This window comes from Hyaena hyaena, unplaced genomic scaffold (assembly GCF_003009895.1).
Source record: "Hyaena hyaena isolate Hyena2069 unplaced genomic scaffold, ASM300989v1 scaffold_50, whole genome shotgun sequence".
Taxonomy (NCBI): domain Eukaryota; kingdom Metazoa; phylum Chordata; class Mammalia; order Carnivora; family Hyaenidae; genus Hyaena; species Hyaena hyaena.
Window position 1 is genome coordinate 1,164,569 of NW_024080682.1, and position 24,921 is coordinate 1,189,489.

A 24,921-nucleotide genomic window follows, 5' to 3' on the forward strand; every position below is an offset into this window, starting at 1 on the left:
CTCCCTCTCTCTCTGACCCTCCCCTGCTCACGCTGTCTCTCTCTCTCCTGGAAATAAATAAAAATATTAAAAAAAAAGAAAAAAAAATTTAGACAGGTGACTTGGCTGGGGGCCTTCTCAGAAAGACGTTCACGGGGACCCTCGGTTGATACGTGCCAATGTTGGCTCATCTGTGTTTTACTTCCCTCCTGCTGCCAGTGTAGATTTGGGTGCTGGGTCCTTGTTTGGTTGGGTTCCTGAGTTCCAGATGTCCGGTCCACTCGCCTTGGTGGCCCAGTCCAGTTCTCTAGGCCAGCTTTGTTGTCTGTGCCTGCTGGTCCCTTTGTCACTTGGAGACAGCCCCCCCCTGCCCTGCTTCTGATTTTGCCTTGTTCATATTTCTCCCCTCCTATGGCTCTGGCCTCCAGCTCTCCTCACGCTTCTTGCATTGGGTGCTTTGCTGATGATCTATGTTCTGGCTCAGGCCTGTTGGGATTAGGGGAAGAAGGAGCTAGATTCCCTATCTACCCTGTGTCAACACACTCCCACATGTCTACAGTACTTCTCTTGGGTTAGACGGATGGCTGATGTGTTCACCCTAGTGAAGGTGGCTAGAGAGGGGAAACGTATTTAATTCACGAAGACAATGAGAAAGGAGGGGAAGATCACATTGAAAGGAATAAAATGACCGGGGGAGGCTTAGGGTCAGATCACTAAGCCCTACGCTGAAGAAATATAAGCTAGTTTTTACAGCAGGAACAATTTATCTATTGTGCTTGATCAATAATTGAGGGGTTATTGGGGCGTCTGGGTGGCTCAGTCAGTTAAGCGTCTGACTTCAGCTCAGGTCATGATCTCACGGTTCGTGGGTTCAAGCTCCGTGTTGGGCTCTGTGCTGACAGCTCGGAGCCTGGAGCTGCTTCAGATTCTGTGTGTCTCTCTCTCTCTCTGACCCTCCCCTGCTCATGCTGTCTCTCTCTCTCAAATAAATAAAACATTGAACAAATTTTAAAAAATAATTGAGGGGCTAGGGCTAGATATCCTTCTAGGTGAGGGCGCAGGAAAACATGCCTTCCTTCATGGAGCTTGTAGTCTTTGGAATAATCTATATAATGTAAAGAAGAAAGAATCAGTCTGTAATCTCTTTATACCTACGTATTTTAGCAAAATACTCTATAAATCTATTGGCAGAAAGACATTGGGAAACCTGGGCTCAAATAGTATGGATGGCCAGGGTAACTTGATTGAGCCTTTAAGAAGTCAATCTGGCAACTCAAAATAAGCACCACATTATAATTATATTCTTGGCCCATTTTTATACCTTCCCTGCTTCTAGAAAGTAATAGAAACGTTTATAATAAACTCACAAGTCTATTAAAATTAGTGTAAAGTACAAGACAGAAATCTTTGGCAGAAGAAAAGAATTCTAGTATAAATACAGAGCATCATCTTGAAATAACTTTTTTCTAGTTTTGAAATTTGAGAATAGGGGGCGCCTGGGTGGCTCAGTCGGTTAAACATCTGACTTCGGCTCAGGTCATGATCTCATGGTTGTGGGTTTGAGCCCCGCGTCGGGCTCTGTGCTCAGCCAGCTCAGAGCCTGGAGCCTGTTTCGGATTCTGTGTCTCCCTCTCTCTCTCTGACCCTCCCCTGCTCACACTGTCTCTCTCTCTCTCTCTCAGAAATAAATAAAAATTTAAAAAATTAAAAAGAAATTTGATAATAATTGTTTTCTTTGGTAAGCAAAAAGGAAGATGTTGTAAATGTCATCTTTGCCCAAAAATAAATAAATAAATAAATAAATGCTCTTAGAGCCATGAGCCTAATATTGTCTTAGTTTTCTAATTTAAATGTTGGTCAGGTACTACATAATGTGGATTGGTCTTGAAAATGATGTCATATGTTGCTTAAACAAGTTCTTTCGAATACTGTTTCAGTCAACTGTGGAATAGAAATCAGAATCAACATCCAAGGGCCCATGTCAGTCGGTTAAGTATCTGACACTTGGATTTAGGCTCAAGTCATGATCTCACAGTTGTAAGATCGAGCCCCCGGGTGGACTCCACCCTGGGCATAGAGCCTGCTTAATATTCTCTCTATCCCTCTCCCTCTGCCCCTTCTCCACATGTGCTCGTTCTCCCTCTCTCTCTCTAAAAAAAAAAAAACCAAAAACCAAAAACCAAACAAAAAACCTCACCAAAACTCAACATCCAAGTAGTTGGTGTAATTGAAAGGAAATCTACATTAGCCTGTAGGTGGCAACTTTTTATTTAATGTGGAAACTTGAAAATCTGATTTATGTTTTGGAGCTAATTGAGGAACCCTCTCAAAGCTTTTCTGAAAACACAGTTTTTGGGATCATCAAATGCTCAGACAAGCCCTAAAGTAAGCCTGAGAGTTCTGTTAACTAAAGCATACGTCTAAGAATTTATCCTAACACACACCTGCGTGAAACTGAGTCCCCGTTATGTTCCATACTCTGTGGTAAGTACTCTTCTTTGATGATCTCATTTCACTCACACAGCTTTCTAAGATAGGCCCTACTGTTACTGCCATTTCATAGATGAGAAAACCAAAGTTAGATTTGTCCAGGGTTGGGGTTGCCAGTGTTAGCAAATAAAAAGACAGGATGCTCTATATTTGAAATATAAATTATTGATACGCAATATTTTATTATAAGTATATTTCGCATATTCCTCGGAACATACTTATACCAAAATATCGTTTCTCTGAAATTCACAGTTGAGGTCATCCTGGATTTCATCTGGTACCTTCGTGTAGGGACAAATGAACACGGCCCAGACACCAGCAGAATCCACCCAGTCTCGAAGGCTCTGGGTTGAACCACGATGTTACGCTGCAAAGAGCATTCTAGCGTCATTCTTCACAAGGGTAAAACTGGAGCTATCCCCAAACCTCAATTGCTAGAATTATACCATTATACATTAATTTGATAGACTAGGATACACACCCATTCAAACCATTTAGAATAACAGCTAGGAAAAAAATCCGTTGAATACCCATCAGAACGGCAAGCATTGAAGCATCTGATGCTATGGGGGGGTGGGGGGGAGAAGGGAGTAATGGAAGCGCTCCGGCACGAGACCGTTCCCCACCACACCGACTTCAAGCTTCGGTTTGTATGTGAATCACGTGATCTGGGTAAACCGCAGACTTCGACCGCAAGGGGCTTAAGATTCAGCAGATGTCACAAGCCCCAGGGACACTGCGGCCGCTGTCGCACGGGAGCCCGGCACCTCCGCACCCCACCCCGCCACCAGCGCGCGCGGTCTTTCCACCTCTTCTCTGGGAAGCGCACCGCACGGCCTTCACACTCGCACGCGCATTTCTTCTATCACAACTGAACTTGAACTTCTTTTTAAAGTACAAGCCCATGGGGCGCCTGGGTGGCTTAGTCGGTTAGGCGTCCGACTTTCGCTTAGGTCATGATCTCGCGGTTCGTGGGTTCGAGCCCCGCGTCGGGCTCTGTGCTGACTGCCAGCTCAGAGCCTGGAGCCTGTTTCAGTCTGTAACTCCCTCTCTCTCTGACCCTCCCCTGCTCACGCTGTCTCTCGCTCTCCTAGAAATAAATAAAAAATAAATAAAAGTACAAGCCCACTTGTCCTTAGCCTTTTTATAGGAGAAAAACCCCGAAGGCAGCCGGTCACAGACCCTCAAGGCTACGGCCCAAACCGGAGCCTCGACAGCGCGCACGACCTCGCCGCGGCCGCCCGGCGCCCACGCCTGGCGCGCGGAGTGACGTCACTCCCGCGCAGGGGGCGGGGCTTCCGTCACGTGGCCCCACGGGCACGCGCGCTCCGGCCGAGACTGCGGCGCGGGCCCGCGGCCGCCAGAGCTCCGGCTGCAGCGCGTCACTCCGGGCCCGCTGTGGCTCGTGCGGCTCGGGCCCGGGCTGTGGCGGGGGAGAAGATGCCACGGCCCGAGTCCCAGAAGGCGGGGATCCTGCGCTGCCGGCGTCGGGGTGAGTAGCGCGCGGCCGGGCGCGGCGGCGTCTGAGCCCGCGCGGCCTCCGTCGTGCCCTCGGCGCCTCCGGCGAGCCGCTGCGGCGCGCGGCCCCGAGGCTGCGGTGTCGGGCCCGAGCTCCGCCCCGCGGGGACCGGGTGTTGGCGGCGTCGCCGCCCGCGGGGCCCGGCGCGCACCTGCGGGCCGCGGCTGCAGCGGCGCGGGGCGGGCGGAGCCGTGGGCCCGGGGCGCCCGCCGCTCTCTTCCAGCACGGAGGCCGCGGGGCCGCGGAAGTGAGAACGGGAACTCTCAGCCGGGAGCGCCGCAGAGGGGAGGGGTGCAGAGGGCGCCCGCCCAGGTACCCCCCCCACACACACGGGGGTCCAGGTCGCCCGCATTTCCCCAAAGACGCGTAAACTTTCTTGTCTTTTTTTTTTTTTTTTTTTTTTACCGTAATTGACCAAGTGGGATTTGGTTGATGCGCCTCTAGTTTCTCTTTTCTTTTTCTTTGCAATATACTCGCTAGAGTAATTGGGTTGTTTGTCTTGTGCAGTTTACTACATTCCTGAAACCCATGCAGTTTGGATGATAGAATGTAAAAATACCGAGTCCCTGCCCCCCAGTTCTGATAGGGTGCGTCCTTTGAGGAATATTAACATGCTCTGATTTTTTTTCTTTTTTAACCATCAGAGAAGATCGGGTCAGCGTTCTTTTTTTTTTTTTTTTTTACTTTGTGTTATGAAAGCAGTTGTTTGGTTAGTCAGGTTTCCAAATATAAAATGAAATTATAACTTTGAATGTGGTTTTTTAAAAATGTTTGTTTATTTTGGAGAGAGAGCGCGCAAGCTGGGGAGGGGCAGAGAGAGGGAGATACAGAATCTGAAGCAGCTCCAGGGTCTCAGCTGTCAGCACAGAGCCCGACGTGGGGCTCGAACCCACGAACCCTAAGATCATGACCTGAGCCGACGGTTAATCTACTGAGCCACCCAGGCGCCCCTGAAAGTGCTTTTCACAGTATTATTTTGCACCGGGATATTGAGGTGTCTTTCTCCTCCCCCAAATCATGGTTTAGACCTGACTTTTCTGTGTGTGTGTGTGTGTGTGTGTGTGTGTGTGTGTGTGTTTCCTCCACTCTCTTTTTCCCGATTATCCTGAAGTACTGGATGCTGAAATCTAATCCGCTTTTAGAAAAATGGGAAAAAGAAAACCTCCTACGCTCAATATGTATCAGCTGAGCTTTTCAAGTTAAAGGTGGTGAGAGAGTAGTCCACACTTCACATCTTGACAGATGTTGTGCTGTTTGTTCCTTGCAATTTGGGTTCTAATTGGTTTTTTTAAACTTTTTTAACCTCTTGAAAACTTTTTTAAACATGCGATTTATCATTAGAACCGTATTTAAGTGCCCAGTTCAGCTGCGTGAGTACATTCACAGTATTGTCACACCGTCCAATGATTTCCAAAAACAGTCGTCATCACTCCACACAGAAACACTGTGACAGTAACGTCCCATTTCTGCCTTCCCCCAGACCCCTCCGGCCCCTCTCTGAATCTGACCGCTCTAGATACCTCGTATAAGTTGAGTCATCCAATATTGGTCCTTTTTATCTCCTACAACATCTGTCTGGCTTATTTCACGTGTTTTTAGATTTCTTACGTGGTGCAGCATCTGTTAGACTTCATTCCTTTTTGTGGCTGAGGTTTTTGGCCGTGTCCCGGTGAATTCATTCATCTGGTGATGGGCACTGGGCTGTGTCCCCCACCTTTTGGCTGCTGTGAATGGTGCTGCTATGAACATGAGGTTACATGTATATGTTTCTTACTCTTTGGGGTATATACCTAGGAGTGGAATTGCTGGGGCCTGTGATGAATCTGTGTTTGGCTTTTTGAGGAACTAACAAACCCTTCACATTAAGAAAACATTTTTAAAAAATATTTATTTTTGAGGGGGAGGGAGGGAGACCGTGAGTGGGGGAGGGGTAGAGAGAGGGGAACACAGAATCTAAAGCAGGCTCCAGGCTCTGAGCTGTAAGCACAGAGCCCGACGCGGGGCTTGAACCCACAAACCGCGAGATCATGACCTGAGCCGAAGTCAGATGCTTAACCGCCTGAGCCCCCCAGGCGCCCCAAACCCTTCCCCTTTTTAAAACTGCTTTCTTAGGACCTTCGTGCCCTTGCTATGGCTAAATCTGCTGGCCCCACCTCAACTTCTGCTGCCTTGACCTCTGTAAGTCGTCGTGATGCCTCTGTAAATTGATCGTGACACGATCGTTCTCTTGTCCTTTGTAAGCATCCTTCTCTACGCGATTGTTAACTGCATGTCTGCAGAGGCTCAGTGCTTGCTCTCTGCTCCGTTTTCGGCTCTCGACTACTTACAGCCTCTTCTGCTGTTACTTCCATGTAACTTGAACTGAAGTTTTGGTGCTCTGTTTTTAACTTCGCTCTGAGGCTTAAATTTGCATTTCAAGCTAGGGACACCTCTGTATCAAGTGTCCTTTCCAGTGCAACGTATCCAAGCCAAAATTCGTCATCTGGTAATCCTCCCAGACCTGTTCTCCATGTTCCCTGCCACCAAGACTTGAAAGCTGGGAAGTGTTTTCTTTCCCTCTCCCCTTGGGGACCCAGGTCCTGTCAAGTGTACAAGCGCAGACGGTTCTGCCTCTGATCCTCCGTACCGCTCACTTCCTCAGCTCATGACTGCCTCTTTTCCTTCTTTTTTTTTTTTTCTTTTTTTAAGATCTAGTTGGCTTTAAACGATTCATGAATCATGCAGCATCTCATCTAGCAAGTAGAGGGAAGCTCCCATGATTGCCTCTTACTGGAAGAGGCATCTCTTAGAAAAATGGAACTTTTCTAACTGGAGTTCCTCGTTCTAGATTCCAACCCCTCCCCCCCCCCCCGGCCCGTCCCAAACCATTTTATACTCTGCTGCTGGAATTTTCTCCCTAAGATATATTTGCCTAAAGATACTAGTTAGCTTTCCTTTACATGCAGAATAAGTTAATTCTTTTTTTTTTTTTTTTTGAGAGAGAGAGAGAAAGCACATGGGGGGGGGCGGGGATAGAGGATCTAAAGTGGGCTCTATGCTGATAGCAGAGAACCTGATGTGGGGCTCAAATTCACATACCGTGAGATCATGACCTGGGCTGAAGCCACACACTTAACCGACTGGGCCACGCAGGTGTCCCCAGAACGGGTTAATTCTCATCATCAGGGTCAGAGCCCCAGCCTTTACTCCTAGAAGTAATTACCTTCCACTGGCCTTACCCAGCCAATCTATTCATATAGCCAATAATTCTACTTGATATTCTATTTGGAAAACTAAAAACAAATACATGTTGTGATTTTCCATGACTTGAACTTTTCCCTTGAAATATTTCAGCATTTGGCCATTGAAGTTTTACTTTTTAAAAGCCAAACTTAAATATCGGCTAAAAGAAATTTTTTTCAAGGTGTCCATGCAAACATTTTTTCTCCTCCATATTTCTTTCCCGATAGTTTGCTTATATCTTTATTGTAGCACTTTTTAGACTCCACTTTAGGACATGCCTGAATTTTTTTTACCCAATTTATTATTTCTTTAGGATTTTTGTCCCTAAAGAAAGTGAGATGATTGACTAAAGGGAGTAAAGATTTTTAAGGCTTCTGTCCCCTTGTCAAATTGCTTTTTAAATTTTTTTTAATGTTTATTTTTTTGGAGGGGAGGGACAGAGAGAGAGGGAGACATAGAATCTGAAGCAGGCTCCAGGCTCTGAGCTTCAGCATAGAACCATGAACCATGGACCCGATGTGGGACTCGAACCCATGAACCATGGACCATGACCAGAGCCGAAGTTGGACACTCAACTGACTGAGCCACCCAGGCACCCCCTCAAATTGCTTTTTTAAAAAAAAAATTTTTTTAATGTTTTATTTATTTCTGAGAGAGAGAGAGAGAGGCGTGAGCAGGGGAGGGTCAGAGAGAGAGGGAGACACAGAATCCGAAACAGGCTCCAGGCTCTGAGCTGGCTGTCAGCACAGAGCCCGACACGGGGCTGGGACTCACGAACCGTGAGATCATGACCTGAGCCGAAGTTGGACGCTTAACCGACTGAGCCACCCAGGTGCCCCTCAAATTGCTTTTTATTTTATTTTTTAATATTTTTATTTATTTCTAGGAGAGAGAGAGAGACAGCGTGAGCAGGGGAGGGTCAGAGAGAGGGAGTCACAGACTGAAACAGGCTCAAGGCTCTGAGCCAGCAGTCAGCACAGAGCCCGACGCGGGGCTCGAACCCACGAACCGCGAGATAATGACCTAAGCGAAAGTCGGACGCCTAACTGACTAAGCCACCCAGGCGCCCCTCAAATTGCTTTTTAAAAGGGCCTTGCAATGTTTAATTTTATCACCGATAAGTGTGTTATTTAACTACATGTACTAAAGTGAATATTTTTAGGAACCTTGGCTAATTCAGAAAATAGGATCTTATTTTTATTTGCGCGTCTTTACTAATTATTGAGACTGAAGATTTTTCCAGATGTATTTCAAAGAGTCCTCCAAGTTGTTCATTTATTAGTAGTTTGAAAAATGCCACATGGAGAGTCCCAGCCCCAGACCTAGCACCACAGAGTGGGACAGGGCTTCTCACCCTTTGCGCTGTTGAAATCTTGGGCTGGATCGTTCTTTGTCGGAGGGGACTGTCCCGAGTATTGTAAGGTGTTTAGCAGCATTTTGCTACCCTCCAGATGCTAGTCGCGTCCCTCAAGTTGTGACAACCAAACCCACTTCCAGTTGTTTGCCAAACGACCCTGGGGGGTGACAGATTTTCCCAGACGTCGAGGACCTCAGCCCCCGGCTGGGAGCCCCTGGGCTTGGAGCGGCGAGATGGTAACTTGAGTGTCATAGTCTTCTACGTTTTCACTGTTCTGCATCTGTATTCGCCCCTCCACACCTCTTCGCGTGTGAACGTTCTGTCAGAGAACTAAATTCTGAGCTCTCCTCCAATGAAACGTCTGTTGAACGTGAGGAAGCAGGAGTGAGGAGAAATAGTTCATATGTGCAAATACGCAAAACTCACAAGGACAGGCCCCAGCATTTGTGATCTTGGACTCCATGAAAAAGAATTCGTTGAGGACTGAACTGTGTAAGCACATGATAACCCCTGGAAATCAAGACACATACAGAGCCCAGCACCCGAATGTAGGGGTCAGGGTCCAAGGAACATTTTTGTTTAGGTGAAATATCTGCAATATCAGAAGAGAGAGAAAAGAGCAGAAATATCTGAAGCAATAATGGCCAAGAACATCCAAAATTAACAAGAGACTTCAGGAAGCAGAGAGAACCCAAAGCAGAATAAATACCCTCAAAACTCTCACGTACATATACTACAATCAGAAAACCAAAGACAAACAGAAAATCTTGAAAGAAGCCACAGGGAGGGAAAAGAACACTTTACCCAGAGAGGAAAAAGGGTAAGAATGACAGCGGGCTTTTCATCAGAAATCACGCAAGCAGGAGACAGACTAAAATAGTCAAAGCGTGAAAGAAAAAAATCCCACCACCTTAGACTTCTACATCCACTGACTTATCCTTCAAAAATTAAAGAGAAATACCTTCTCGAACATAAACTGAGGAATCTGTCACCACCAGACCTGCCCTGAAAGAGATGCTAAATTCTATATATCTATATTTTTTAATGTTTTATTTTGGAAAATTTTTTGTTAATGGCCAGTCTTTTTTTCGTCTATAACCTCACCTGTCATATATCCCTATTGGTAGATTTGAAGCAAATCTCAGGTATCATAGGATTAGATTATTATTCCTTCCTTCTGGAAGCCGGCAACGGTGGGTCGAGTTGCTCCTCTTAAATTGCATCATTCTGATCTCCTCTTCCACCTCCCTCTTCCACGTCTAAGGCTGTGCGATTACACCGGGTCCACCCATATAATCCAAGATAATCTCTGTAGTTTAAGGTCAGGTTGGGGCGCCTGGGTGGCTTAGTCAGTTAAGCGTCCGACTTTCGCTTAGGTCATGATATCGCGGTTCGTGGGTTCGAGCCCCGCGTCGGGCTATGTGCTGACTGCCGGCTCAGAGCCTGGAGCCTGTTTCAGTCTGTGACTCCCTATCTCTCTGACCCTCCCCTGATCAAGCTGTCTCTCTCTCTCTCTCTCTCTCTCCTAGAAATAAATAAAACATTAAAAAAAAATTTTCCTAAAAAAATAAATAAATAAAAAATAAGGTCAGGTGATGAGAAACCCCAGTTCCTGGGGTGTGGATATTCCGGGGGACCATTAATCTGCCTCCACACCGCATATCAGTTGTACTTCTTGTAAATAAATTTTTTGGTGGTTGCCGTAGAGTTTACGGTATCCACTGTAAACTAATTAGTTTGGATCTGCCTTCAGGAAACACTATTGCTAGATGTTGTCCAGGTTCCTTATTAGACTATCCCGAGTTTCCCTCCCATTCCTGTGAAGTTGCTGTCATTCATTCACTTACCAGTTGTCATTTGTTCACTCAGTATATTGTGACATATATTTACTTGGAAAACTTTTTTTTTAGGTCAGATAAGAATAAGAAAACAAATTTTATTTTCATTTCATTGTTCTCTTCTCCAGTGGCCTTTAGGTAGATGCAGGTTTCTGACCTGTGTCATTTCCCTTCTGCCTGAAGAATTTAGCATTTCTTTCAAGGCATGTCTACTGGTGATAGATTCCTCAGCTCATGTTCGAGAAGGTATTTCTCTTTAATTTTTGAAGGATAAGTCAGTGGATGTAGAAGTCTAAGGTGGTGGGAATTTTTTCTTTCACACTTTGACGATTTTAGTCTGTCTCCTGCTTGCGTGATTTCTGATGAAAAGCCCACTGTCATTCTTTTTTTTTTTTTTTTAAATGTTTTATTTCTTTCTGAGAGAGAGACAGCGTGAGCAGGGGAGGGTCAGAGAGAGAGGGAGACACAGAATCTGAAACAGGCTCCAGGGTCCGAGCTGGCTGTCAGCACAGAGCCCGATGTGGGGCTCAAACCCACGAACCGTGAGACCATGACCTGAGCCGAAGTTGGACGCTTAACTGACTGAGCCACCCAGGCGCCCCAAGCCCGCTGTCATTCTTACCCTTTTTCCTCTCTGGGTAAAGTGTTCTTTTCCCTCTCTGTGGCTTCTTTCAAGATTTTCTGTTTGTCTTTGGTTTTCTGATTGTAGCATATGTACGTGAGAGTTTTGAGGGTATTTATTCTGCTTTGGGTTCTCTCTGCTTCCTGAGGTCTGTTGTTAATTTTGGAATGTTCTTGGCCATTATTGCTTCAGATATTTCTGCTCCTTTTTTCTCTCTTCTGATATTGCAGTACTTTTTATGTTATACTTCCTGAAATTGCCCCATGGCCCTTGGATGTTCTGATTTTTCCCCATTGCATCTCGAAGCATGGAAAGTGTCTGTTGACTTCTGTTCAGGCTCACTGCTTTTCTTCAACGCCATGCTCATTGCTGTGACAGTGTTCTTGGGCTTTAGTCTTGGGATTCTTAGAGTTTCCATCTCCCTGTTTGTTTTTCACATGTTCTTGCGTGTTGTCTTTTTTTTCTATTAGAGTCCTTAACATGTTGAGTGTAAGTATTTCTCTGATGTCCCCAAATCTGCGTCATTGAAGTCTGCTTCTTGTCACTGCTGTGTCTCTTCAGACCTTCCTCTCCCTTGCTTTTTGGTGTGTTTTGTATTTGTTGTTGCTGAGAACCTAATATCAGGTGACAGCACCTGGGGTAAATAGACCTTGGGTGTGTGGCTTTATGGCCATCTGGCTGGGGGGTTGGCTCTGTTTGCTGTAGCTACGGATGCCAGACCTTCAGATTCTTCTAGTGACCTTGTTTTCATCTGCCCTCTTGACTTGGGATTTTCCGAGCACCCTTCCCCGGAGAGTTTGTGCCTTGCAGCTGTTTGACCTGAACCTCACCTTTGTCATATTCGGGGCCCTTTGGTGCAGTGGCCAAGTACGAGCGAGGGTGAGAGTGCTGTCATCTACAGATACGACCGTCACAGGTGTTTGCAGTGGGGTAGCGATCCCCCCTGTAGAGGTCCCAGTCTGTTTTCTGGAAGCCTTGACCTTCTGGAGTATCTGTCCCCCTTAGGTTTGACCAGAAGGGCAGGAGTGGGAGGAGTGCCCTTTCCCGAAGGGGAGAAAGTTCTGGCACGTCTTTTCCCCTGAAGCAAATGCCTTTGCTGGGGGGAAAGTTCTGGGTGTGTCACAGTGATTCCTCTGCCCCTCCCCTGTCAGAGGGGGTCTCTTGGAGGCACAAATGTGGGGCCAGCCTCCCCAGGGCTTCCCCGGAGCCCCTCGCCATCCGGGCACACGGCCTGAGGCACCGGGTGCAGCTCCAGCACCTTCTACTCCGGGTAAGACGAGACCAGCTGTGTGTCTCTAGGTTTGGGTGGCGTCATGCCCTGCACCCTCACTTCTCCAGTGGTCCCAGAGTCCTAGCTTTTCAGTTTGTCCAGTTTCTTTTCTTTTCTTTTCTTTTTAATGTTTTATTTATTTCTAAGAGAGAGAGAGACAGTATGAGCAGGGGAGGTTCAGAGAGAGAGGGAGACACAGAATCCGAAGCAGGCTCCAGGCTCTGCGCTGTCAGCACAGACCCGACGCGGGGCTCGAACTCTCAAACCGCGAGATCATGACCTGAGCCGAAGTCGGACACTTAACCAGCTGAGCCACCCGGGCGCCCCAGGTTTGTCCAGCTGCTTCTTGTTGTAAGGACGGGAGTGATGGCCTGTGAGCTCTTCCCACGTTGGGGCTGGAACTCATGACCGTCCTTGGGGAGCTACAGGCACAGGACGATGGCACCGTACCGAGACATGGTGATGCGGGCTACGCTTGGTATTTTGTATTGATCACTTGATTCATAATGATTGCAAGCTGTACTGCCTGAGAGCTTTGCTGTCTTCAAAAAGCTTATTGCTTTCCCATGTTCTTCTCTTGCAGCTATAAAAACGTCTGGCAGCTTTTCAGAAAAACTTTTGGTATGCATTATTTTGTATTTTATAGGCAACAAAAGCTATATATACAAGGCCTATCTTTATTAAGTTTTCCACTTAGAAATAATACGTAATTCATATATATAAGAATTTGTCAAGCTGTTTCTTTTCTGCGGAAACCAGATTTTATTATTTGGGTTTCTCCAAAAGCAAATCCCGAGATAAAAATTTTAAATCATCTTGTTTATTTGTGAGGTAATCTCAGGACACACCAGTAGGGGATTGAAGAGGTGAGGGGGAGAGAGAAAGCCGGGAAAGGACACGGATTTCAAGCCGTTTTCTGCTGTAAGGGTGTGCGGAACGGGAGCTCTGACAGCCAGCAGAGAAGACGTGTGTCAGTTACCGCCCAGGGCGCGAGCGTAAGGGAGCGGGGTGCTCTTACCAGGCCCTGCTGACGGCTGTCCCTGGGAGCTTCGCGCTCCCATATGCCTTTGGGGCCGCCCCGTATGGGCACAAGGGCCGCAGGGCCAGGGAGGCAGGGACCGGCAGTTGGAAGTCAGACCTGTGCGGCTGCTGGGACTCGAGAGGGTGTCCCGGTGACGCTGTGGGCTCTGTGCCTTCCTGCAGGTGACCCAGCCGGAGGGGCAGGAGTGGAGATGGGCCGCTTGCCCCGCTGTTCAGTAGGTGTGTCAGCTTTCTAACCCTCTTGAGGTGGTAGATTGTCCTTCGAAATGAGTTTTCTGAAAAATGCTCAAGGTTCTGTCACACGATTTGGATACCTCACCTGTTCACCTTGAAATACAAAATCAGCGGTATGGAAGATAATCCTGGCCTTGTGCTTCCTTGTGCTTGCAGACTGGGTAACCTGGTTCAAACCTGCCGATGCTGGTGTCAGAGAATTCACAGGAGAGTCCGCGCTTGCTGGCTGTTCATCACATGCTAGCAGAATAGAATAATCCAGTAGGCGTGGTGTGAGGGCAGCTAACCCGGCTGATACTCCTGTGGTCGTGGGACGAAGCTGGCCATAGAAGGCCATGTGGACTGTGGACACACAGGTGCATGTTTATGGTGGGTGGGTTTAAAGCTGTTTTAGGTTCTTAGGTATTTGGATATCTCAGAACACTTATTTCTAGTAACTTTTCCCCTGTTTATCTATTTCGTCTTCATCTGATATATTTTGGGTTTAATTCTTCTTATGGACAGAAGGAACAAGAAATAACAGTTTTCGTAATTGTGGAGGCTGCAAATGGTTACTGGGTATTCATTCTCTGCACCTCTTTCGGGATGTGCGTGGCGGGCTCGAGACTGAGCAGCACGACTTTTGCCGTTTTTGAGTTCCTGAAGGTGGGGAACATGTCCTGGCTGATCCACCCGTTTATCTGCCTGGCTTCTGACTGCATTGGATTTTATGACCCCTGTGTTGACATGATATCAGCTCTTTCCGTTGGGACCCACGAGAGGCTGCCATGGCATTTCCTGCCATGCCTGTCGATCTTGATCAGACACATGGGGTCAGAGATAAATTAAGGAAAACATGAGCGATGCTAGTAAACCCTACCCACGTGTAGTGGAACATACAGTGAGGAAGGTCTTGAACGTGATGATGCCTTGAAGTAAATGTGTGTTGCGCAGGCATCTCGCGTGGTTCCAGCCACGGGCTCCTTATGGTCTTACCCACGGAGAGCGGCCCCTGCCTACCTGGGCGTGTGATCACACCGGCTGTGGAAGTGACCGGTCAGCCTCGCCTGCCCGTCGCCACTGACCAGGCAGGTGTCCAGGATCGGTTCACGCGCATTGTATACGGACTGTCCTTTTAGCTTCCTTTCCTTCAGTGTTTAGTTACGTTTGCTTCCTTCTCCCATCAGCACTCCCGTGAGGCTTTCCTCTGCCCTGGAGGGTAGTGGACAGACCCCACACATGTTTCTCTTCTTTCTGATCTTCTCAGCGAGGAGAGCCGTGAACGGCCGAGCGAGGTCAGAGGGTTATTCCCGGGAACATACGGTGTCTGGAATTTGCTCTGAACCCTTCCTAATTCAATAATCGTCTTACTCGTAGTTATGAAATATGTTTGTGGTGAAGGTTTTCTTCTAGTCTTTCAGGCAGATAAGGAAGGAGAAAAAAATAACGTGTTTTTGTTTCTGTTGTCATCACCTTGTAATTTCCTGCAGGTCTGTAGGGAAGGCATTGTTGTAAATAAATCAGCATTTGTACCCACATGACCGTAGCTCAGTTAACTATGAATCTGTCTCCTTTATGGAAAAAGCTAGCAGATGTTTGCTCTTCGACAATTTGGAATATAGAACAGACCGATGAGAAAATAGCCAGAAGCTACAGAAAGGTAAATATTTAGCATGCAAAGATAGACATTTTAAACTTCATTAACCATTATGGAAATTATTTTGTGCCAAGGGAATGCGACAGCTGTACTGTGCGTGCGGTAGGGAGCATCGTGTCCATACTCCTGTAGCGAAAGAAGATGGACGCTGGGCAGACGAATTCAGACCGGTTAGTGATTTGTGGAGGAAAACGTTTTTCAAATTGTGCTTTTAGTGTATTTGCTCAGTGTCCAGATTTTATTCACAAGTTTTTGACACATTAATGGAATGAAAATAGCCTTTCCTCTTAATGTGCTAAAATCCCTTTTGCTTCTGAGGTTAAAAGGAAAGGCCATATTTCATTCAAAGCCTTAAAATATTTAATCCTCTCCAAAGTTCTTGTATTTTTAAGTTAAGCTAAGTAAGTTTTTTCCTTAATTATTGAAGACATACATATTCTTTGTAGAAAATGTTTTAAATAAAGTCGACAGAAAATTATTTATGATGCCCACAAGCTGATTCAGCTTGTTATTGCTGATAACAGCGTAACATTTTAGATAGTGTGAGAGATTAAACGTAAGTAGAATATATAGCAAAATATTAGGAGTGGTGAGATTTCAAGTGCTTAAGTTGTTTTGTTTTTTTTTTAACTTTTTGCTTATCTGCATTTTCTGATTTTTTAGCACATAGTGGCAGAGCTTAAAATATTAATCCCTACCACCTTGCGTGGTGACTGGCATATAGACCTCTACCGTGTTCCCAGTATTAGCCTTTTCTTAAAGATTATTTAATGATTTTCAGAAAAAGAACGTTGGATTATTTAGTACATTTAATAGGCCCTGGCTGGAAGATGAATCGAGTGGTTTAAAGTATCATCTGTAGACTGACATTGAGTAACGGCACTGTCCTAGTGAACGTTACGTAACTTGACTACTTTATGGAGTATAATTTAGTAGCTGGTTCTTTGCTGATAGAAGTCAACTGTGGACAGCACCTCAGAATGGGTTTTCTTAGCTCAGACGACTGTGCTGTTGAGAAATACCCCTCACTGTAATTGATAACTGATGCTGGGATTTAAACTGAGAGAGAGCTGCGATGTTAGTTCTTCGGCTCATAGATAGTTTGCCGGGGAGCGTTTCTGACCTGAGACAGCAGATGCAAACAGCAACGATCCGTAGGATTCTGAGCGGACTAAGGCATGTGTGTGCTTATGTTGTTACTTGCGTATTATCGAATGCATATCCTTCTAGTCTCCTGGATTGCATAGGAGTGCGAGGCTGCTCTTCACCTGTGAACATGAAGTCTGCCTTTTATTCTTGCCTCGCCCTTCTATTTCCTCCCTCTCCTAATGGGTGTTAACTTTTCTTTTTATGGTTTATGGGAGAATGCTAGAAACCAACTTGGTATTACGCTTTGTCCTTCCTTTGCTTCATCCTTTGTCTTATAAGCAGTTATGTGCATGAATGTAGATGGGTTTGTATGTAGCATTCTATATACTCTCTTCTCCATCTCACTTTTTTACCCGGCAACATAGCTTAGTGATAAAATCCTAGTAACATATAGAGACATTTCTCTTTCCTCTTTATAGCTGCAGAGATTTTATTGTGTGGATGTTTCTTAATTTGTTCAACCAGTTCTTTATTAATGGACAATTGGATTCTTCCCAGGCTTTTGCCATTACAAACAGTCCTGTAGTGAAATCACACTCAACATCACTTATCATCAGGGAAATGCAAACTAAAACCACAATGAACTCTCACCTCACACTTGTCAGGATGGCTAAAAAACACAAATAACAAGTGTTGGTGAGGATGTGGTATGGCGGGGGGGTGGGGTGGGGGGGAGGAACCTTCATTGACTACTAGTGGGAATGCAAACTGTTGTGTCCACTGGGGAAAACAGTATGAAGTTTCCTCAAAACATGAAAAATAGAACTACTCTACTGTCCAGCAATCTCACTACTGGGTCTTTACGCAAAAAAAAAAAAAAAAGTACAAATTCTAAGGGATACACACACTCCTCTCTGTCCTTAGCACTATTCACAACAGCCAGGCTATGGAAGCAGCCCAAGTGTCCATCGATACATGAATGGATAAAGAAAATGGAGTATTATGCAGCCATAAAAAAGAACGAAATCTTGCCATTTGCAACAACATGGATGTGGCTAGAGAGTATAATGCTAGGCAAAACAAATCAGAAAAGACAAATGCCATGTGATTTCACTCATATACATTACTTCCTATTTTTTACCCTCTGGGGTAGATTTCTAAGAGTGAAAATGCTAGGTCAGAGGATAAATGAATATGTAATGTTAGTAGATGTTGCCAAACTGCCCTGCATAGAAACTACACCACGTAGAGTTTCTCCACAGCCTCATTATCAGAATGTGTTGTCAAGTTTCTGGATTTTTTTTTTAATAGTTTATTGTCAAGTTGGTTTCCATATAACACCCAGTGCTCATCCCCACAAGTGCCCTCCTCCATGCCCATCTCCCCCTTCCCCCAACAAACACAACAATCAGTCCTAAGTTTGTTATCAGCATTCAAGAGTCTCTCATGGTTTGCCTCTCTCCCTCTCCCCCACCATTTCCCCCCTTCTTCTCCCCCATGGTCCTCCGTTAAGTTCTTCCTAATCCTCCTATACGTGCAAACATATGATATCTGTCCTTCTCTGCCTGACTTATTTCGCTCAGCATAACACCCTCAAGGTCCATCCATGTTGCTACAATGGCCAGATGTCATTCTTTCTCATTGCCATGGAGTATTCCATCGTATAGATAAACCACATCTTCTTGATCCATTCGTCCCGTCGGTGGACACTTAGGCTCTTTCCATGTTTTGGCTATTGTGGAGAGTGCTGCTATGAACATTGGGGTACATGTGCTCCTGTGCATCAGCACTCCTGTATCCCTTGGGTAAATTCCTAGCAATGCTATGGCTGGGTCATAGGGGAGTTCTGTTGTTAATTTTTTGAGGAATCTCTACACTGTTTTCCAGAGGGGCTGCACCTGTTTACATTCCCACCAACAGTGGGGGGGGGGGGTGCCCATTTCTCCACTTCCTCACCAGCATCTAGAGTCTCCTGATTTGCTCATTTTAGCCACTCTGACTGGCGTGAGGTGGTATCTCAGTGTGGTTTTGATTTGTATTTCCCTGATGAGGAGGGATGCTGAGCATCGTTTCATCTGTCTGTTGGCCATCTGGATGTCCTCTTTGGAGAAATGTCTGTTCATGTCTTCTGCCCATTTCTTCACTGGATTGTTTGTTTTTTGGGTGTGGACTTTGGTGAGTTCCTTACAGATGTTGGATACTAGCCCTTTATCTGATCTGTCATTTGCAACTATCTCTTCCCATTCTGTTGGTTGCCTGTTAGTTTTATGGATTGTTTCCTTTGCCGTGCAGAAGCTTTTAATCTTGATGAGGTCCCAGTAGTTTATTTTTGCTCTTGATTCCCATGCCTTTTGGGATGTGTCAAGTAAGAAATTGCTGCGGTTAAGGACAAGGAGGTTGTTTCCAGCTTTGTCCTGTAAGGTTTTGATGGTTTCCTGTCTCATATTCAAGTCCTTTATCCATTTTGAGTTTATTTTTGTGTATGGTGTGAGAGAATGATCTAGTTTCATTCTTCTGCATGTTGCTGTCCAGCTCTCCCAGCACCATCTGTTAAAGAGGCTGTCTTTTTTCCATTGGGTACTTTTTCCTGCCTTCTCAGATATTAGTTGGCTGTATACTTTTGGGTCCAATTCCGAGTTCTCTATTCTATTTCATTGGTCTATGTGTCTGTTTTTGTGCCAATACCATACTGTCTTGATGATGACAGCTTTGTAGTAGAGGCTAAAGTCTGGGATGGTGATGCTTCCTGTTTTGGTTTTCTTCTTCAATATTATCTTGGCTATTAGGGGTCTTTTGTGGTTCCATACAAATTTTAGAATAGTTTGTTCTAGTTTTGAGAAGAATGCTGGTGCAATTTTGATTGGGACTGCATTGAATGTGTAGAGTGCTTTGGGTAGTAATGGCATTTTAACTACTCTTCCAATCCATGAGCATGGAATGTTTTTCCATTTCTTTGTGTCGTCTTCAATTTCCTTCATAAGTTTTCTGTAGTTTTCATCATACAGATCTTTCGTATCTTTGGTTAGGTTTATTCCTAGGTATTTTATGGTTTTTTGTGCAATTGTGAATGGGATCAGTTTCTTGATTTCTCTTCCTGTTGCTTCCTTTTTGGTGTATAAAAATGCAACCGATTTCTGTACGTTGATTTTGTATCCTGCAACTTTGCTGAATTCATGGATCAGCTCTAGTAGGCTTCTGGTGGAGTCTGTCGGGTTTTCTATGTAGTGTATCATGTCATCTGTGAAAAGTGAGAGTTTGACTTCTTCTTTGCTAATTCTGATGTCTTTTATTTCCTTTTGTTGGCTGATGGCTGATGCTAGGACTTCCAGTACTATGTTAAACAACAGTGGTGAGAGTGGACATCCCTGTCGTGTTCCTGATCTGAGGGGGTAAGCTCTCAGTTTTTCCCCATTGAGGATGATGTGAGCTGAGGGCTTCTCATAGATGGCTTTTATGATGTTTAAGTAAGTTCCTTCTATCCCGACGTTCTCAAGGGTCTTTATTAAGAAGGGATGCTGTATCTTGTCAAATGTTTTTTCTGCATCTATTGACAGGATCATATGGTTTTTATCTTTTCTTTTGTTGATGTGATGTATCACATTGATTGATCTGCGAATATTGAACCAGCCCTGTAACCCAGGAATGAATCCTACTTGATCTTGGTGGATAATTCTTTTTATGTTCTGTTGGATTCGATTTGCAAGGATCTTGTTGAGGATTTTTGCATCTGTATTCATCAAGGATATTGGTCTGTAGTCCCTTTTTTTTTTGCTGGATCTCTGTCTGGCTTGGGAATCAAAGTGATGCTGGCTTCATAAAATGAGTCTGGAAGTTTTCTCTTTATTTCTATTTTTTGGACTAGTTTGAGAAGAATGGGTATTAATTCTGTTTCAAATGTCTGTTATTATTCCCCAGAGAAGCCATCTGGTCCCGGACTCTTATTTGTTGGGAGATTTTTGATAACTGATTCAATTTCCTCACTAGTTACGGGTCTATTCAGGTTTTCTATCTCTTCCCGTGTGAATTTTGGTAGTGAGTGTGTGGTTAGGAATTTGTCCATTTCTTCTAAGTTGTCCAGTTTGTTGGCATATAATTTTTCATAGTATCCCCTGATAATTGCTTGTATTTCTGAGGGGTTGGTTGTAATCAGTCCATTTTCATTCATGATTTTGTCTATTTGAGTGCTCTCTCTATTCTTTTGGAGAAGCCTCGCTAGAGGTTTGTCAATTTTGTTTATTTTTTCAAAAAACCAAATCTTGGTTTCATTGATCTGTTCAACTGTTTCTTTGATTTCTATACTGTTTATTTCTGCTCTGATTTTTACTATTTCTCTTCTCCTTCTGGGCTTGAGGTGCTCTTATTGCTCTCCCTCTAGTTCCTTTAGGTGAGCTGTTAGGTTTTGCACTTGCGCTTTTTCTAATTTCTTGAAATAGGCCTGGAGTGCGATGTACTTTCCTCTTAGGACTGCCTTCGCCCCATCCCATAGAGTTTGGATTGTTGTATTTTCATTTTCGTTTGTTTCCATGTATTTTTAAATTTCTTCTCTAATTGCCTAATTGGCCCATTCGTTCTTTAGTAGGGTGTTCTTCAACCTCCATGTTTTTGGAGGTTTTCCAGACTTCTTCCTGTGATTGATTTCAAGTTTCATAGCATTGTGATCTGAAAGCGTACATGGTATGATCTCAATTCTTTTATATGTATTGAGGGCTGCTTTATGTCCCAGTATGTGATCTATCTTGGAGAATGTGCCATGCGCACTTGAGAAGAAAGTGAATTCCCTGGCCTCGGGATGTAGGGTTCTAAATATATCTGCGAGATCCATCTGGTCCAATGTGTCATTCAAGTCCATTGTTTCTTTAGTGATTTTCTGTCTGGTTGATCTATCCATTGCTGTAAGTGGAGTATTAAAGTCAGCTGCTAGTAGCACATTCTTATCTATAAGATTGTTTCTGTTTGTGATTAATTGTTTTTAAATATTTAGGCGCTCCCATATTTGGTGCATAGACATTTATAATTGTAAGTTCTTCCTGATGGATAGGATCTGTAATTATTACATAATGCCCTTCTTCATCCCTTGTTACTGTCTTTAATTTAAAGTCTACCTTATCTGATATAAGTATAACTACTCCAGCTTTCTTTTGACTTCCCGTAGCATGATAGATATTTCTCCATCTCCTTACTTTCAATCTTATGGTGTCCTCAGGTCTAAAATGCATTTCTTGTAGACAGCAAATAGATGGATTTTGTTTTTTTTTATCCATTCTGCTACCCTATATCTTTTGATTGGAGCATTCAGCCCATTTACATTCAGTGTTATTATCGAAATATATGGGTTTAGAGTCATCATGTCGTTTGTGGGATTCACGCTTATGGTGGTGTCTCTGGTATCTTGCGTTCCTTGCAACATTTCCCTCAGAGAGTCCTCCTCAGGATTTCTTGTAGGGCTGGTTTAGGGGTGACAAATTCTTTCCATTTTTGTTTATTTGGAAAGACTTTTATCTCTCCTTCTGTTTTGAATGACAGGCTTGCTGGATAGAGGATTCTTGGCTGAGTATTTTTTCTGTTCATCACATTGAAGATCTCCTGCCATTCCTTTGTGGCCTGCCAAGTTTCAGTAGATAGGTCTGTCACCACTCTGACAGGTTTGCCTTTGTATGTTAGGGCCCTTTTCTCCCTAGCTGCTTTCAGAATTCTCTCTTTGTGCTTACATTTTGCCAGTTTCACTATGATAGGTCGTAAAGATCAAGTTATGTCTGAGGGAAGTTCTCTGTGTCTCTTGGATTTCAACATCTACTTCCCTCCCCAGGTTGAGGAAGTTCCCTGGTATAATTTGTTCCAGGACTCCTTCAGCGCCTTTCCCTCTCTCTTCCTCGTCTGGGATTCCTATGATATGGATATTGTTCTGTTTGATTGTATCGCTGAGCTCTCCAACTCTCCTTTCACGTTCCTGGATCAGTTTATCTCTCTTTTTCTCAGTTTCATCTTTTTCTATAATTGTGTCCTCTAAATCACTTATTCTCCTTTCTGCCTCTTCAACCCATGCATTGGGCGCCTCCATTTTATTAGGTATCTCATTTACAGCATTTTAAAATTCATCATAACTATTTTTAAGCTCCATAATGTTTGTAGCAATAGTTTCTCTGATGTCCTCCATGCTTTTTTCAAGCCCAGCGATTAATTTTATGATTATTGTTCTAAATTCTTGTTCAGTTATGTTGCTTATATCTGTTTGGAGCAGTTCTTTAGCTGTCATTTCGTCCTGGAATTTCTTTGGAGGAGAGTTCTTCCATTTTGTCGTTTTGGTTAGCTTTCTATCTCTTGTAAGTTTTAAAAGCTTGTTGTACACTCTGCCCCTGTGAGCTCTGCTATATTGAAGAGGGCTCTTTGACTGTCCAGGGCCTGTCTGTCCAGGAAGTGTTCTTTGAATGGTGTCTCTTGGTTTCTCTTGTTGAGCGTTTGGTTATTTTGTTTCCCTACTCATAGTGGTATTTGGGACTCTCCACCATGTGTAGTCTGGCTTGTTTCTTGAGGTGCCCTGAAGAAAGCAAGCAGACACCACCTAGGGAACACAGGTACCAAACGCACAGACAAACCAATAAACACGCGAACCCAGGCTCAGGTAAAAACAGCTACGGTAACAAAACAGCTCTCTGGCGGGGATGGGTGTGCTTTGGTGCAGGCAGGTCCCGCCTCCACGGTGTGCTGCTGGCGGCTCCCTGGGCCCCGCCTTGGTGGCTGTGGGGAGAGGAATGGCGTCGCCCCAGCCCCTTCTCAACCACGCGTTGCAAATCCCTCCTTCAGTCTGATCTCCCTGTGCTGAAGATGTAGGCAAGGTGGGCTGAGTTCTGTGCCCCACACCCTGCCTCGTTTCCAGGTCTGGTCGGAGGGCTTTGTTTATACCGCTGGAAACAGTCCCGCAGGTCACGCTTCCCTGCTGCCCGGGGTAGAGTAGGGGGTGGGCAGTGTGCGGCCTCAGATCCGCCAGATCCGCAGGGGTCAGGCAGCGACACAACCCAAGTGCCTGCGGGGGACGCGGGTCGCCGCCAGGGTTGGGGCCGGGAGCGCTGCAGTGTTTCCTGGCGCCTTCCCGGACCGGGGGCACCTCGTTGAAAGTCCGCACCCCAGCCAGAAACACACTGTCTTTCCAAGCCGAGGTCTTCCTCTTCTCCAGGGACGGTTCTCCGAGCAATCTCAGCTTCGCTGTCCTTTCCCCTGGACCCCCCGCAGCTCACCCCGCCGCCGGCTCGTCGCTCACGCAGCCGCTGGCAGGCCGGGCTCCCTCCCTCCCGCCGTGTCTCCGTCCGGCCCGCCTTTGTCTTCCCCAGTCCGCACTCCCGCCCTTCGGAGGCTTCCTTCCCAGTGTCTCCCGTCCCCTCCTCGTCCCAGACTCCTGCGGCTCAGTGTCCCAGGGCCTCAGGCCTTCTCTGTTTGAGAGATGGGCGCAGGCGCAATGCCCGCAGCGCCCTGCTTCCCCGCCACGAAGTTTCTGGATTTTTATAAATCCAACAGGTGGGGGCTGGTATCTCGGGGAAGGCTTACTTTGCTCATTTTCCTTTATTATGAAAAAGGCTCAGCCTTTTCTTCGTAGGGTGAGGAACCAGTTGTGTTTCTGTGAACAGTCTGTACGGGAGTGGCGGGCAGGCCGGGGAGAGGGTCCCCCGTCCGCGCGGCCGTGTGCGCCTCTGTCCCGGGAGCGGGGTGCTTCCCGCCCACAGACACGGCAGAGGTGACAGAGGGTCGGTGTCGTGACCAGCTTACGGTGTAAAGCAAGGAAAATGGGACGTCACCCCCGTGACCGTGTCATGTAAGACTCCGTCAAGCAGACTGGCCGACGGTCCTCCCTGCCGCCTCGATGAAGTTAGGGACCACGGGGTGCCACCCGCCCGGCGGGATCTGCTGGCAGCCGTGAGGGCCTGCGTGGCCTCCGGCCGGCGGGCCGCGTCCTCGCAGAGCCACAGGGAGAGGAGTTCTCCCAGCAGCTTGATGAGTTTGGGGGCGTTTCTTGCGCACTTAGGCCTCCGGGTGAGAATGGAGCTCGGCCGACGGTAGCGTGAGGCCTTGCTGGGCGCCGAGCAGAGGGCCCATCCGGTGCCGCTGTGCTCCCTCTCCATGCTCGGAAAGTGGGAGGTAAGAAACGTGTCTTGTTCTGTGGTAGCTTGACATACAGCAGTAGATATCTGAATTTTTTTAAAGTATTTACTTGTGAGAGAGAGACAGAGCGTGAGCATGGAGGGGCAGAGAGAGAGGGAGACACAGAGCCTGAAGCAGGCTCCAGGCTCCGAGCTGTCAGCACAGAGCCCGATGTCGGGCTCGAACCCATGAATCGCAAGATCATGACCTGAGCCTAAGTTGGACGCTAAACTGACCAAGCCACCGCTGCCCCAACAGCAGTAGATCTCTAATACCAAGATAGTACCTTCTAGTCTGTGTTACAAGCTGCAAGTATTTTGTTCTTTTTTCTCATTTGCCTTTTTTTTTCTTTTAGTGTCTTTTGTTACCCAGGTGTTTTGTTCTTTTTTTTTTTTTTTAATGTTTTATTTATTTCTAGGAGAGAGAGAGACAGCGTGAGCAGGGGAGGGTCAGAGAGAGAGGGAGTCACAGACTGAAACAGGCTCCAGGGATCG

The 24,921-nt window shown here is 45.8% G+C and overlaps 2 protein-coding genes across 2 annotated transcripts in view; both read left to right on the plus strand.

Annotated features, from left to right (window-relative positions):
* The window catches only part of GALNTL5 (polypeptide N-acetylgalactosaminyltransferase like 5), a 61,898-nt gene extending 59,100 nt beyond the window's left edge, over positions 1 to 2,798 (plus strand). The window contains exon 9 of the mRNA XM_039230692.1: positions 2,722 to 2,798. The gene's annotated coding sequence lies outside the window, so the exon portion shown is untranslated. The remainder of the gene's footprint in view (positions 1 to 2,721) is intronic.
* A 994-nt stretch (positions 2,799 to 3,792) lies between these two features.
* The window catches only part of GALNT11 (polypeptide N-acetylgalactosaminyltransferase 11), a 49,907-nt gene continuing 28,778 nt past the window's right edge, over positions 3,793 to 24,921 (plus strand). The window contains exon 1 of the mRNA XM_039230689.1: positions 3,793 to 3,961. The gene's annotated coding sequence lies outside the window, so the exon portion shown is untranslated. The remainder of the gene's footprint in view (positions 3,962 to 24,921) is intronic.